A 12,881-nucleotide genomic window follows, 5' to 3' on the forward strand; every position below is an offset into this window, starting at 1 on the left:
CATAATTATGATGACAAAAATACGCAACATTACTTTGAAAGCAAATACTTGTATTCACTCCTTCCAGCAAAACAAAGACCATTATGACCTGAGATGGGACGTTCGTTGGTTTATTAACGTTTAAACTATACATTGTGTTGTGATTGAAACAAGTATTCGCAATACAGCCAATCGCATTAAGTAATGAAGATTAGAGTCCATTAAATCTGCGCATTGCCGGGACTTGGCCAGCTTCATAAATACAAGGAAAAAACTCCGCTCGCATAGATTTATCGAGCGGACTGGCCACGCTTGTTAACGCGCTACAGCTATTGAGACAAGCTCTGCATTCGGGAGACGCGTGGGTTCGAACCCCACCGTCGGCTGTCCTGAGAATGGTTTTCTGTGGTTTCCCATTTTCACTTCCAGGCAAATAAGTCAAAGCTAATGTCTTCCTCTCCTTACCCAGTTTCATTCACCATCATTCATTTAATCTTCATTAGCTCCCAAACTTAGGTTGGCGTCAGGAAGGGCATCCGGCCGTAAAACACGCCATATACATTAATTTCCCCTCATCCTCGACCCCGTATCAAGAAAAGGGATTAAAGGGTAAACATACATTCTTACTAGCTGTAACCCACTAATTTTATATGGCAGGGTGGTCTTGCATATGGGATTTATCATGTTCTGTCTTAGGGAATTTCGGGACTACAGCACTGCTTTATTGTAGCCTACTTACGAAAGTCGATCAAATATTGAACCCGAGTGACTTAGGCCCAAAGTCAATCATGATTTGATTTATGAAGGGAAATAGTACATTTATTGAAATATAGAAGTGTAGTTGAAAATATTTCATCTGTGTAGTGTTGAAATATGAGCTAAGGAACACGACAGACTAGAGCCTGACGGATTAGCTCGACACAACAACATTTAGCTGCTTCACAGCAGGGGAGCCCATTAGTTGGCGACCAGAAAAATACAAGTCCACAAATAAGTCTTGGTCAGAAAGAGAAGGGGGTAGTTTGAGACAAAGGAAGCTTGCAAAATGAGTAGTGCGCTGGGATATTTTGGGCCGACGGAAATTTCCGCGACGTCATGGAAAGGTACAGTGGTTGCGAGGACATTCGCTAGCCTAGGTTCGGGCAGGTGGAAACTTAAATCACGTGACCACTTGCAGGCCAATCGCTAAAAGTTGATGGAAGACTCAGGGATACCATCTTAAGAGAAGGGGGATGAGACACCAATGTAACTTCGAAAGTAATCAGTAATAAATTATTGTGAGTACACGGAGCAATGTAATGAATTTATTAGATTCACGCATGGAAAAATAATCAATAATTATTGGCAAATTAAATAAATTGAAGCTGGATTTCTTGGAAACCAGACAGCTTGAATGTCATTGGCTGGACGAAAACCACGTTGTAAGGGACGCTTCCAAAGGCGCGAAATGTGAGGAGCTAACTCCACCCGTATCTCCTAAATCTATGATCGTCAGGAGTTCATATTTAATCCAGCAAATAAGCTAGAGGAGTGGATTAATTTGATATAAATTTTAACGTCCAATTCGGAGTGCAAGTGCCGATATTAAAAATCCACCCCCTCCCTCATGGGTATGACGTCAATGAATCCGCGAGGGAAAGCTTCATCCATATATACGGGCGCAAGAGATACTCGCCACCACACTTGAAATGAATCTCTGGAGCTGAACCGTCGTTCGCAGCTGACTTCAAATCCGTCGGGCGTACAGTAACTCAACATTTAATGGCGCGAGCATCCGCCAGTACTTATAAAATGTGATCGCGCTCAAGCAACATGAACTGGAAGTAGTTAACTTAGGACAGTGTTTGCCAGTTATAAATATCATAGTAAAGTCAATTAATTGCATTGTAAGAGTGAGTAATATAAATTGCACCGCAATAAGTACGTAAATAACATACTGTGTGACTAACAGTACTTTGAGGGAATAATAGCCTGTACTTTGGAATATCGAACCGCTATCATGAACACTTCAAGAGGGGCGTATGAAACAGGCGTATCGCGTCGGACGACATAAATCGCGACGGGCGTAAAATTCGACACACCGTCGTACGTGTCCATGTCCATTGTGCGGTAATTGGACGAAGCTTAAAACAGTGTAAAATATTAAATTTTGGGTCTAGGGTATTAATTTGTTTTATAAAAGTAAATTTTTCAGTGTTAACATTGTCAATGGTGAAGTATTGTGATCGTTAAGGTATTAGTGTAAAAATGGTAATGTGCCAGGAAATCATTTGTGGAACTACGCCATCAAGAATGAACGAGTAGTACGGCGGATAGGGGCCGAAAGGAGCCTCTCATCTGCCAAGCTGCAATGGATTACCAATAACTAAGATGAGTACTAAAATGTAGATAATATTTGGGAAATGTTAGCGTGATTGGAAAAATGGGAATAATTTGATTAGACTTGGTTACCTTCTGTACCAAGATGAGTCGCTTAACGACCCCATCCTAAATTTGTAGCACGGACAGTATTAAGTAATAACAATGTAAATAATCGGGTCTTTTTATGTATTCAGTTTGTTGTAGATGTAAATTTTGTAGATATAGGGTAGTACGTTAAGTCATGCATGCATTCATATTTCTTTGTAGTCAAGAATTTTTTTTTACATTTGATTTTGTTATCATAGTCAAATAGACCCGATATGTGCTTTTCTGTTTGTCAGTTTGACGAGTTATGTAATGACATTTGAAGGAAAGTCCAGCCTTGTCATGCCAGTTGTGTTTTTTTGTTGATTAGTGTGTTCATATTTTCAAAGTGAAGTTGTTAAATTTGTGAGAAGCAATATTAATAATAATAATAATAATAATAATAATTCATGAGATAATGGAATTTTAGTGAGTCGTGCGTAATAATAAAATTTAAGTGATAAGGTGTTGAGTTTATCGGGAATCATTTAATGACGGGATGTCGTTTTTAATTCGGAATTAAAGTGTGTGGTAATTTAACTTGATAAATTAATAATATTGAAATTTAAGATCGGTGCTAATAATCCGTACATGTTAATGAACGTGTGGTTTAAATTACGGTCCAATATTTTTCTTTACGAATAAATGTCGTGTCTTAAATTTGCAATTCAGTAGCCGGAACACGTAGGACTAATATTACGAAACCATGATTGTCAAATTTTGGTAAATATAATTTCAAGATGTTACGATTATTTGTGGAGAACGAACTAAGGCGTAGATCAAAATGAGATAGAAAAATGTTAAAGAATCTACAGTCAGATAATAAAAGGTCGTACGATGTCAGAAGTGAATAAATAAGTCAGTTGATAATTCTGTGAGAAATAAATGAATCAAGGAATATTGAGATAGAAAGGGATATAAATTCCGTACGAGAGACACTTAGGATATTGAAATGAGTGTAAAATGTACGGGCAGTGTCACAGAGAAATACTGAGTTACGTAGTGGGTAGAATTCGAACCCGTGACAGCATGTACGAAATAAATAGACTGCACCGCTATTCGTCGAGATACTACGGATCTAAGGATAATGAGAGTTCAGATTCCACATAAATGATCGGATATTGTAATCATTGTAATGACGAGTGATGACAATCATGATGGCGTGATGATAATAATAAATATTGCAGATAAAGGATTGGACCGCCTTAATTAAATGAGCGTTGATAAAGATGTTAAACGGGAATCTAAATGAGAATATGCAACCGATAATAATAGTAACAATGTTAGAACGATGTCAAATCGTCGCGGTCAGATTAATAATAATTGTCATAATAATAACAGTAATGATGTCGTTGGTTGATCAGTGAAATAATTGTATTTGCGACCGATATCCTAATGCATTTTTGGCGGAAGTGACCGGTTCATTAATAATAATAATAATAATCTTGAGTGACATTAATAATAATAATATCTTGAGTGACGTTAATAATAATAATAATAATAAAATCTGGAGTCACCTATTCATTAATAATAATAATATCTTGAGTGACGTTAATAATAATAATAATAAAATCTGGAGTCACCTATTCATTAATAATAATAATAACTACAAGAGGGATATACTAATAATAATAACAGTAATAACCATTTGTGTTTGCGTCCCGCATAATAATGACGATATTAATCAAACGTGACAGTGCCAGGAACCGTTGAGTATAATAATAATAATAATAATAATAATAATAATAATAATAATAATAATAATAATAATAATAATAATAATTTCAAGGATGATAATTTCGGGGATGAATGAATATTCTGACAATAGTGATTTAATTAGTTGGTGACAACATCCCTCTACTCGTATGTTTGCATAATATGAATAATAAATATTATAGTCATTTGTTACCTCGTTATTGTACGGTTTCCGTACGGGACAGGTGACAGTAATACTTAGTGTGTTTGTTTACTTCGCTTGTGATGCGAGGGGAGGTCATCGGCACGGTATTTCCCACCGCTTCTCATTATCTCATCTGTGGCAGTAGTCTACTGAGGCTACTTTGTAACATTTCAGATCATGTGTAAATAAAATATAAATGCTAATTCAGTGGTATGGCATCAGCTGGACATCGTAAGATAGGAACTGTCCGTGTAATCCATTTTTCGTAATTCACGAGAAACATTACCCAGTCCGAGTACCGGTCCCGGAAAAATGTATATAGCCGGGGTACGTCATCTTAGTTAAATCGAGAAGCCGACCGTAACATGGGTTATGCTCGGGCTCCCGATAGAAGGAAGCTATATCCTTGAACAACGGTTCGATTCAAATGGAATCGATCCATAAGTTATACTCCACTTGTAATTTCTTTCAGAAGCAACCCAGCAACATATTGATACCACTTGCGGTATAGCAAGTGATTTGTTTATGTAACATGTGTGGAAATTTAAATATCATTGCCAAATGTATCAAAGTTTCGTACGTCGGGTGGCGTAATAAACTGCTGCTCCTGGCAATTAATTCAAAGGAAACCATTCTCATAATCTTTTTATTGTAGTTAGATGATACCCCTTTTAAAGTTAACTGCAACTTCCTAGTCCTATCATGGAGTCCTTAAATTCAAGTTTACAATCGAGCTTTCCCCATTTTAATTTTAATTGCTCCGTTCATTCCCGTGTTCTATTATGCCTCTATATTTATATATTCGTGGACTTAAAATAATGAACCGACACCCCTGAGATATTTGCTAGTCTGGGACTCGGGAGGTGGACGGGTGCAATATAAACGGGATTTTTGTTCCTGAACATCAGCAGTTGGTAGGACTGACCCCACGCTACTACTATGCATAGGCAGGACCGTTAGGAGTGGGGAGAGCGTGCTGTTGTTAGATATTTCCCGCCGTTTCGTCAGTAAGGCTCACGATGTCGGAGCAACAGGTACACCCTTCCACTGCGCAACGCATAATTATAAAATTTCTTGCTCGTGAAGGAGTTACAGCGGCGGAAATTTGTTAGAGATTGACTGCACAGTTCGGTGATCAAACATTGTCAAGGACGCGTGTGTGTAAGGGGAGGCAGCACCAGTGAAAGCCAAGACTCGACTGTCAGCTGGCAAGGTTCTTGCAACCGTTTTTTGCGATCGGTGAGGCATTTTGCCGATTGATTTTTTGCATGAGCGACGCGCAATCAATGCTACTTACTACTGCGAGCTGTTGAACAAGGCGAGGGTTGCATATCGCCCAAAAGACGGGAACAACTGATTCGACAATGCGCGACTCTATACTGTAACTCTGTCTCCAAGCTACAGGAAATGCACTGGACTACACTTGATCATCCTCCTTACAGCCCGGACTTATCGCCCTGCGATTTCTATTTGTTCGGACCGCTTAAAGAAGCTCTAGGAGGGCAACGATTTGAAGATGACGAGAGTGCTGAAGACTTCGTGCGAAACTGGCTGGTGACACGACCCTGTTCTTTTTTACGATAGGTAGGTAAGGGTGTATTCTGCCCGAAGGCAGGTCCGAACCTCCGCAGAGGTGTTCCTGAGCCGGAGTTTATGTGCGGTAGGGTGGCCAGTTCCTTTCCGCTCCTCCATTCCCTTACCCCCCACCAACAGCGCGTGGCAACCCATCCAACTCCTGACCACGCCCAATGTTGTTTAACTTCGGAGATCTCACGGGATCCGGTGTTTCAACACGGCTACGGCCGTTGGCTTTTTACGATGAGGGCATCAAAAAATCTACCCATACGCTGGAACAAATGCATTTCCAGATCAGGAAACTATGTAGAAAAATAAATTGCAATTGCCTTGTGATTTTCAATAAATAAATGTAAATTAAAAATAAAATCCCGTTTATATTTGATCCCCCCTCCTATACGTTCCTTTCCCATACTGAATTAAGCTGCTAAATTAATATTTGCATATTTATGCCATAAGTCTCAGAACAATAAATATGGCCTTAATTGATCTTCTATTTTGTACTGGTGCAGTTACAATGTTCAGTTGTGTATTCGAAAATTCTTATTGCTATACCAGTATCATTCCTGTCTTGTGTTATTTTTTTTATTTTGAATTTTATACAATGAAGTTAGCACTACCGTTTCATACACTTACTTTAAGACCAAACACTGAGATGGTTATTCAAGGATTTAATTCATGTTTCTTGTGTTTTCAGTCCTCAGCAAAAACATGTTCCTGAATTCCTGAAGCATTTGTATCATATTCAGTTGGAGTCAAAGAGTACATCGACCAATCCTTGGTTAAAAGAATACTATAGAGAAGTAAGTTGTTTGTCAGTTAATTATATAACTTCTTTTTCTTCTTTTTCCTGAAACATTTCTGCTTATGCAGGTCATTCAGTTATATAACTCATGTACTAAAATTTGTCATACGATATAACTTGTGAATTAATTCATTACATTATGATACCCTAATAATTACTCTGAACGAATCTGAAAAGGAGTGAAAGAGAGGTTGCAGAGATGATGTCAAGAATTTAAAAGTCATGGTTTAAATATCAACAAGGTACAAGAGATAGATGACAAAACAAAAACCTTGCTAAATATCACAAGGCTGGACAGCGCTCCAGAATTGATATGACTAATATTTTGCCCGTTATTTTGGTTTTTATTGGATAAAACATGGAAAAAACACAGATAGGAATGTATTCCTGAGATTATTAATACGTCTTCTCTCAATATGCTTTACGGTGCACCGACACAGATACATATTATATGTGTTAGGGAAGGCCTAGGAGTGGGAAGGAAGCAGAATTAAGGTACAGCCCCAGCTTTTGCCAGGATTGAAAATGGGAAACATTGGAAAACCCTATTCAATGCTGCCGACAGTGGGGTTCGAACCACTATCTCCCAGATGCAAGCTCACAAATGCGCACCTTTAAACGCACGACCAATTCACCAGGACATACATACATTTTATTATATTATTTGATCAAAATGATATAAAACCATATTTCTGGTCATATAATAGTTCTGGACGCTGTCCCAAGTATTATTCACAACTTTTGTGCCGATAATGTTAAGTGATTTTGTTTGAGAGTCCGCCAGTGGTGTAGTGGTTAGTGTGATTAACTGCCACCCCCGGAGGCCCGGGTTCGATTCCCGGCTCTGCCACGACATTTGAAAAGTGGTACGAGGGCTGGAACGGGGCCCACTCAGTCTCGGGAGGTCAACTGAGTAGAGGGGGTTCGATTCCCTCCTTAGCCATCCTCGAAGTGGTTTTCTGTGGTTTCTCATTTCTCCTCCAGGCAAATGCCGGGATGGTACCTAACTTCAGGCCAAGGCCGCTTCCTTCCCTCTTCCTTGTCTATCCCTTCTACTCTTCCCATTCCCCGACAAGGGCCCTGTTCAGCATAGCAGGTGAGGCCGCCTGGGTGAGGTACTGGTAATTCCCCCAGTTGTATCCCCGACCCAAAAGTCTCACGTTCCAGGACACTGCCCTTGAGGCGGTAGAGGTGGGATTCCTAGCTGAGTCGCAGGGAAAAACCAACCCTGGAGGTTAAACAGATTAAGAAGAATAAGAATAAGAATGATAATAAGAAGATTTTGTTTGAGTTTGGTTATTTTGGATTTCCTATCCTTAGAAATATTGTGTGGTTAAATGAAGTCTGAAGGTAACATGTTCCGCGAGTAGTAAGTTGTTAAAATAGTAAGAACAAACAAAGTGATTGCGACCTGTTTTTGCTGCTGGTCGGCCTTGCGTACAAACACTCCCTCACCCAAACATTGGTTCTAATCCTGTCGTTGACAGGTATTTCAGCAAAACAAAGAACGCTGTAACCTGAAATGAAACGTGAGTGAGTGTACAATGAATTCTATGTTCGGAACAGTCAGTATCTTCATGACCAAGCAAACTGACCAGCAGTTATTGGTGACTAAGAAAGGACAAGGAAATGATTTATATCTGTGAGTCTTGTGTTTCGAAGATATGTACAGGAACATAATATGGTTCGTGGTGTGGGTTACTGTAGTCACGTCCTAGTTCGTGAACCAAGGACAACGAATGAATGGCGTAGTAAGTCGTCCTGAGAGTCGGGATACCAGTTGCTATGGAATGGGAGTGAGCATCTCGGACATATTCTGAGTCATGACCCTCCTTGTGCTCAGGCGGCTAGGACTATACAATCCACCGTGGTCCCTAACCCGTTCGAGGACAGATCCTCATTTGGACTATGTGTAATTAAGGGTAGCATCCTGCTTCACAGAATTTTCGCTAAGCATTCTCATAACGTTTTAAGAAAGCCTCGGACCTAAGGGAGTAACGGAGTCCCACTCCCATTTGGCAGGCGAAGGACTCCTTGGAAATAGAACTAAACGGGGTCATAGTTACAAATAGAAGACTGTGGTGGCGGTTTAGTAAATTCACAGAGGCTTGTAGACTGAACGCTGGAGGGCATGACAGTGTATAATGAAGATGTATGTATGCATAATACAGAACTCTGATCATTAGGAGAAGTCGGCCCCGTGGTGTAGGCGTAGCATATCTGCCTCTTACCCGGAGACCCCGGGCTCGATTCCCGGCCAGGTCAGGGATTTTTACCTGGACCTGAGGGCTGGTTCGAGGTCCAATCATCCTGCGTGATTAGCATTGAGGCCCCAGTCTAGAAAGCCAAGAACAACGGCCGAGAGGATCGTGCTGACCACACGACACCAGGTAATCTGCAGGCCTTCGGGCTGAGCAGCGGTCCCTTGGTAGGCCAAGGCTCTTCAAGGGCTGTAGTGTCATAGGGTTTGGTTTGATCATTAGGAGAAATTGTTTCGTAACGTGTCTCAAATACAAAGAATGCACCGGGCTTTGCACCCGCCCCTACAGCCAGACATTCACCCCGGCGTACCTCAAGACCAAGAACAACTGGAAAGGAGAAGGGTTTGTAAACAACAGTTATATAACTTTCCCAAGTAGTTCTGTGCAAGACAAATGCCAAAAGTGAAACCACCTCAAAGTGTATTTTTAATTCAGTTAGTGAATGAATTTGGAAAAGACCTGTTAACAACAGATGGGCGTGTTTTATTTTGTAAATTGCGCATTGTTAAAGCGAGTACGGAAAGGAACTGTGTTATACAACAGTACATTAAACGAGAAAGTCTGAAAGATGTAACGAGGCTGAAGAACAACAAGTGTTCCCGGGTTATGTCCATATTTATATGCATTTCCAAGTAAATTAGGAGATAATTATTTCTGTAAAAACGAGGGCTGTGCAATGAATAGAACAGAGCTCTATTACTTGTAAAACCATTGTTGCACAGTCAGAAGAATTCAGTTTGGTCAAATATTTGAAAGCCTTTTTAAAAATTATTTTATAACATTTTTTCATAAATTTAAAAGCATTTTATTGATTATTATCAATGATTTTTATGTCATCAACATCCGCACCTAAATTCCTGTTACCGGAAGAGTTTGCCGTGCGGTTAGGGGAGTGCAGCTGTGAGCGTCCTTCTGGGAGATAGTGGTTTCGACCCCCCATTGTCGACAGCCCTGATGATGGTTTTCCGTCGTTTCCAATTTTCACGCCAGGCAAATGCTGGAGGTGTACCTTAATTAAAGCCACGGCCGCTTTCTTACAACTCCTGGCCGTTTCCAATCCCATAGTCGCCGTCAGACTTGCAAAGCCAATTGTAAATTCCTGTTCTTCTTATTTCTTGTTCCGTAGCCTTTATCCATATTACCTGGGGTCGGCACTATTGTGACTTAAGCCCAGTTTTATGTCCGTATGCTCCTCCTAAAGCCAACCGTTTGTGGAGAAATGTATTCTCTACTGCGTGTTTCTGAGGTGGTTTGCAGTGTTATGTGTTATATACAGATGGATATGTGTATTAAGATTATCACATAGGCCTACACCCAGTTCCCGAGATAGACAAATTAACCATACGCGGCTAAAATCCCTGACCCGCCCGGGAATCGAACCCGGAATCATCTGATGGCCACACCACCCTGACCGTTCAACCAAAGAGCCCGATATTATTATTATTATTATTATTATTATTATTATTATTATTATTATTATTATTATTATTATTATTATTCCGAAGTTATCCGTGGAGCAGAAAGAAGTGAAAGAAGATGCTGGTGTTGAATGGGTCTAACTACGATATCAAAAATTAAATTAAAACTTTAAAATAAAGGTTATATTTCTTTTAGAATCTCAGACTTAACAAACTTTTCACTTGGTGAAATGAAAAGTGACAGGTACAAGTAGCAATCTCGAAACAAGAATTGGAAAACCCAAGATTAGGGAATTTAACAGGTTTGGGCTTCAAGCTCCAGATTTACAAGTTCTGAGCTACAAGATCAAGTTTACAAAATCTGAAAAATATCAATGTTTAGACAAGGACAGGAATATCCCAATTTAAGAGCACTTAGCTCCAACAAATTTACAGCCTTCTAGAGGCACCCCTCAATATTACAGTTGAATTAGAAATCACAGAAAAGAGCTTACATGCTCTCCCACTTTACCCATTTTCTTACTGTCCGCTTAAGGCAACACCTATACAAAACCTTACAATCTCTGGCCTCTCTAGGCACAATTTGCACTGTATTTTTTTTTTTTACATAGGGGTATCCATTACCCAAACTACTGGGCCTTCGTGGAAAAAGAACAGGTTAAATTAATGGCTCGAACACAAACTGAATGGAGGCGTACACTTGCACTCCCAGATAATGAAGAATAAAATCCGAACGGGGCTCTCAGCCCGATGATATAGGAGCTAATCCCAAGCTACTGAGGTGACTCCAATGAAGGTTAATTTAATGCATTACAGAAAAGAAAAACAGTTACAAAACCGTAGGCACCTCAAACCAAGTTGAAGGGGAGCTCGAGAGGGTAACGCACTCTCTATCCCCGATTTGCAGTTAAAGACTTTATGGAATTTTACATTAGTCGAAAGAAAATTTACAATTTAGAAAAGTTTGGTTACATAATTAGAAATTTGAACCTTCCGCTCGGATAAGTTTGCGGAGGCAACTAGAAAGAAAGAATATTGGTGGTCATTACCTGGCTGTTGTTCTGCCTGCTGAAGAAAGAGGCGCCCCGCCACCTGTCTGAACACACACACTCAGAAAGACGACGATCAATGAGACAAGGTATCCAGAAAAGCCTCAGCTTATATACCCGAGGGGATTGTTCTAGAGGGTTCTGGACTAGTCCGGACACACCCTCTCAATTTTATTGGCAAATTCAAAAGTTACACCCGAAAAGCTAACAAGAAGCCTGTGATAGGCTGAAAAATAATTACATAAAATTCCTATTGGCCAGATTCAAAACTGGCGGAATGAGAAAGAAGTGTTGCAAACTTTGAAATATATAAAAAAATAAATGAAAGTTAATTTACTTGAGAAAACCCATAAACACAAAGTTTCTTTCAATAACAAATTCTTTTACCTTGCACCAGAGTGCATGACTTCAGTTTTTGTAATGACATCTATGGAGAAATGTCGAAACTTTTTGAAGTAAACAAACACAAAGCAAATAAATCCAGTCAGTTTAGACAACTTCACAACAACACAATTACTCAATACTTCAGTAGTGACATCTTCTGATTAAAGTCTCAACTTCATCTAGTAGCAATTTCACGTTTGTTCGATAGAGAGAGTTCTTTATTGGCGCCTCTTTTGAATGAGCGGAGTTGAGGTGTACCTCCCGGTACAATTATTATTGTTATTATTATTATCAGTATCTAGGAAATAGCCGGGCTGACTGGCTCAGTCGAAAGGAATTTGGAGGTGTTCAAATATGTAAGCCACGTGTCGGTAGGTTTACCGGCACGTAAAATAACTCACGTGGGACAAAATTCGAGCACCTCGGCGTCTCCGGAAACCTTAGAAGTAGTTAGTGGGACGTAAAACCAATAACATTATTATTATTATTATTATTATTATTATTATTATTATTATTCTAGGAAATACTAATAGATATTCTCAACTTTTTATATCATTAAAGACCCCTGCGGGTGGGGGACGCTCATGCAGAATACACCCGCGGTATCCCCTGCCTGTCGTAAGAGGCGACTAAAAGGGGCCCAAGGGGCTCTCAAATTGGGAGCGTGGATTGGCGACCACGGGGCCCTTAGCTGATTCTTGACAATGCTTCCACTTACTTGTGCCAGGCTCCTCACTTTCGTCTATCCTGTCCGACCTCCCTTGGTCAACTCTTGTTCTTTTCCGACCCCGACGGTATTAGAGCATTCGAGGCCTAGGCAGTCTTTCATTTTCACGCCCTTCGTGGCCCTTGTCTTTCTTCGTCCGTTACTTCATCTCTCGAAGTGACAGATCCCTTCTTTCTTCTTTTCTCTCTCTCTCTCTCTCTCTTTACCCCCTGTGGGTGGGGGGACGCAGACTAATAATACACCCACGGTATCCCCTGCCTGTCGTGAGCGGCGACTAAAAGGGGCGACCAAGGGATGCTGGTATTAGAACCATGAAACTACTATTGATTAGTACCATC

The 12,881-nt window shown here is 40.1% G+C and overlaps 1 long non-coding RNA gene across 2 annotated transcripts in view; it reads left to right on the forward strand.

Moving 5' to 3' along the window:
- Positions 1-12,881, forward strand: part of LOC136874316 (uncharacterized) — a 277,138-nt gene that overhangs the window by 100,291 nt on the left and 163,966 nt on the right. For both annotated transcript variants that reach the window (XR_010860251.2, XR_010860252.2), the window contains exon 2: positions 6,597-6,702. This is a non-coding gene — a long non-coding RNA (uncharacterized lncRNA). The remainder of the gene's footprint in view (positions 1-6,596; positions 6,703-12,881) is intronic.

Source organism: Anabrus simplex, chromosome 5, assembly GCF_040414725.1.
Source record: "Anabrus simplex isolate iqAnaSimp1 chromosome 5, ASM4041472v1, whole genome shotgun sequence".
In the NCBI taxonomy this organism is placed as follows: Eukaryota; Metazoa; Arthropoda; class Insecta; order Orthoptera; family Tettigoniidae; genus Anabrus; species Anabrus simplex.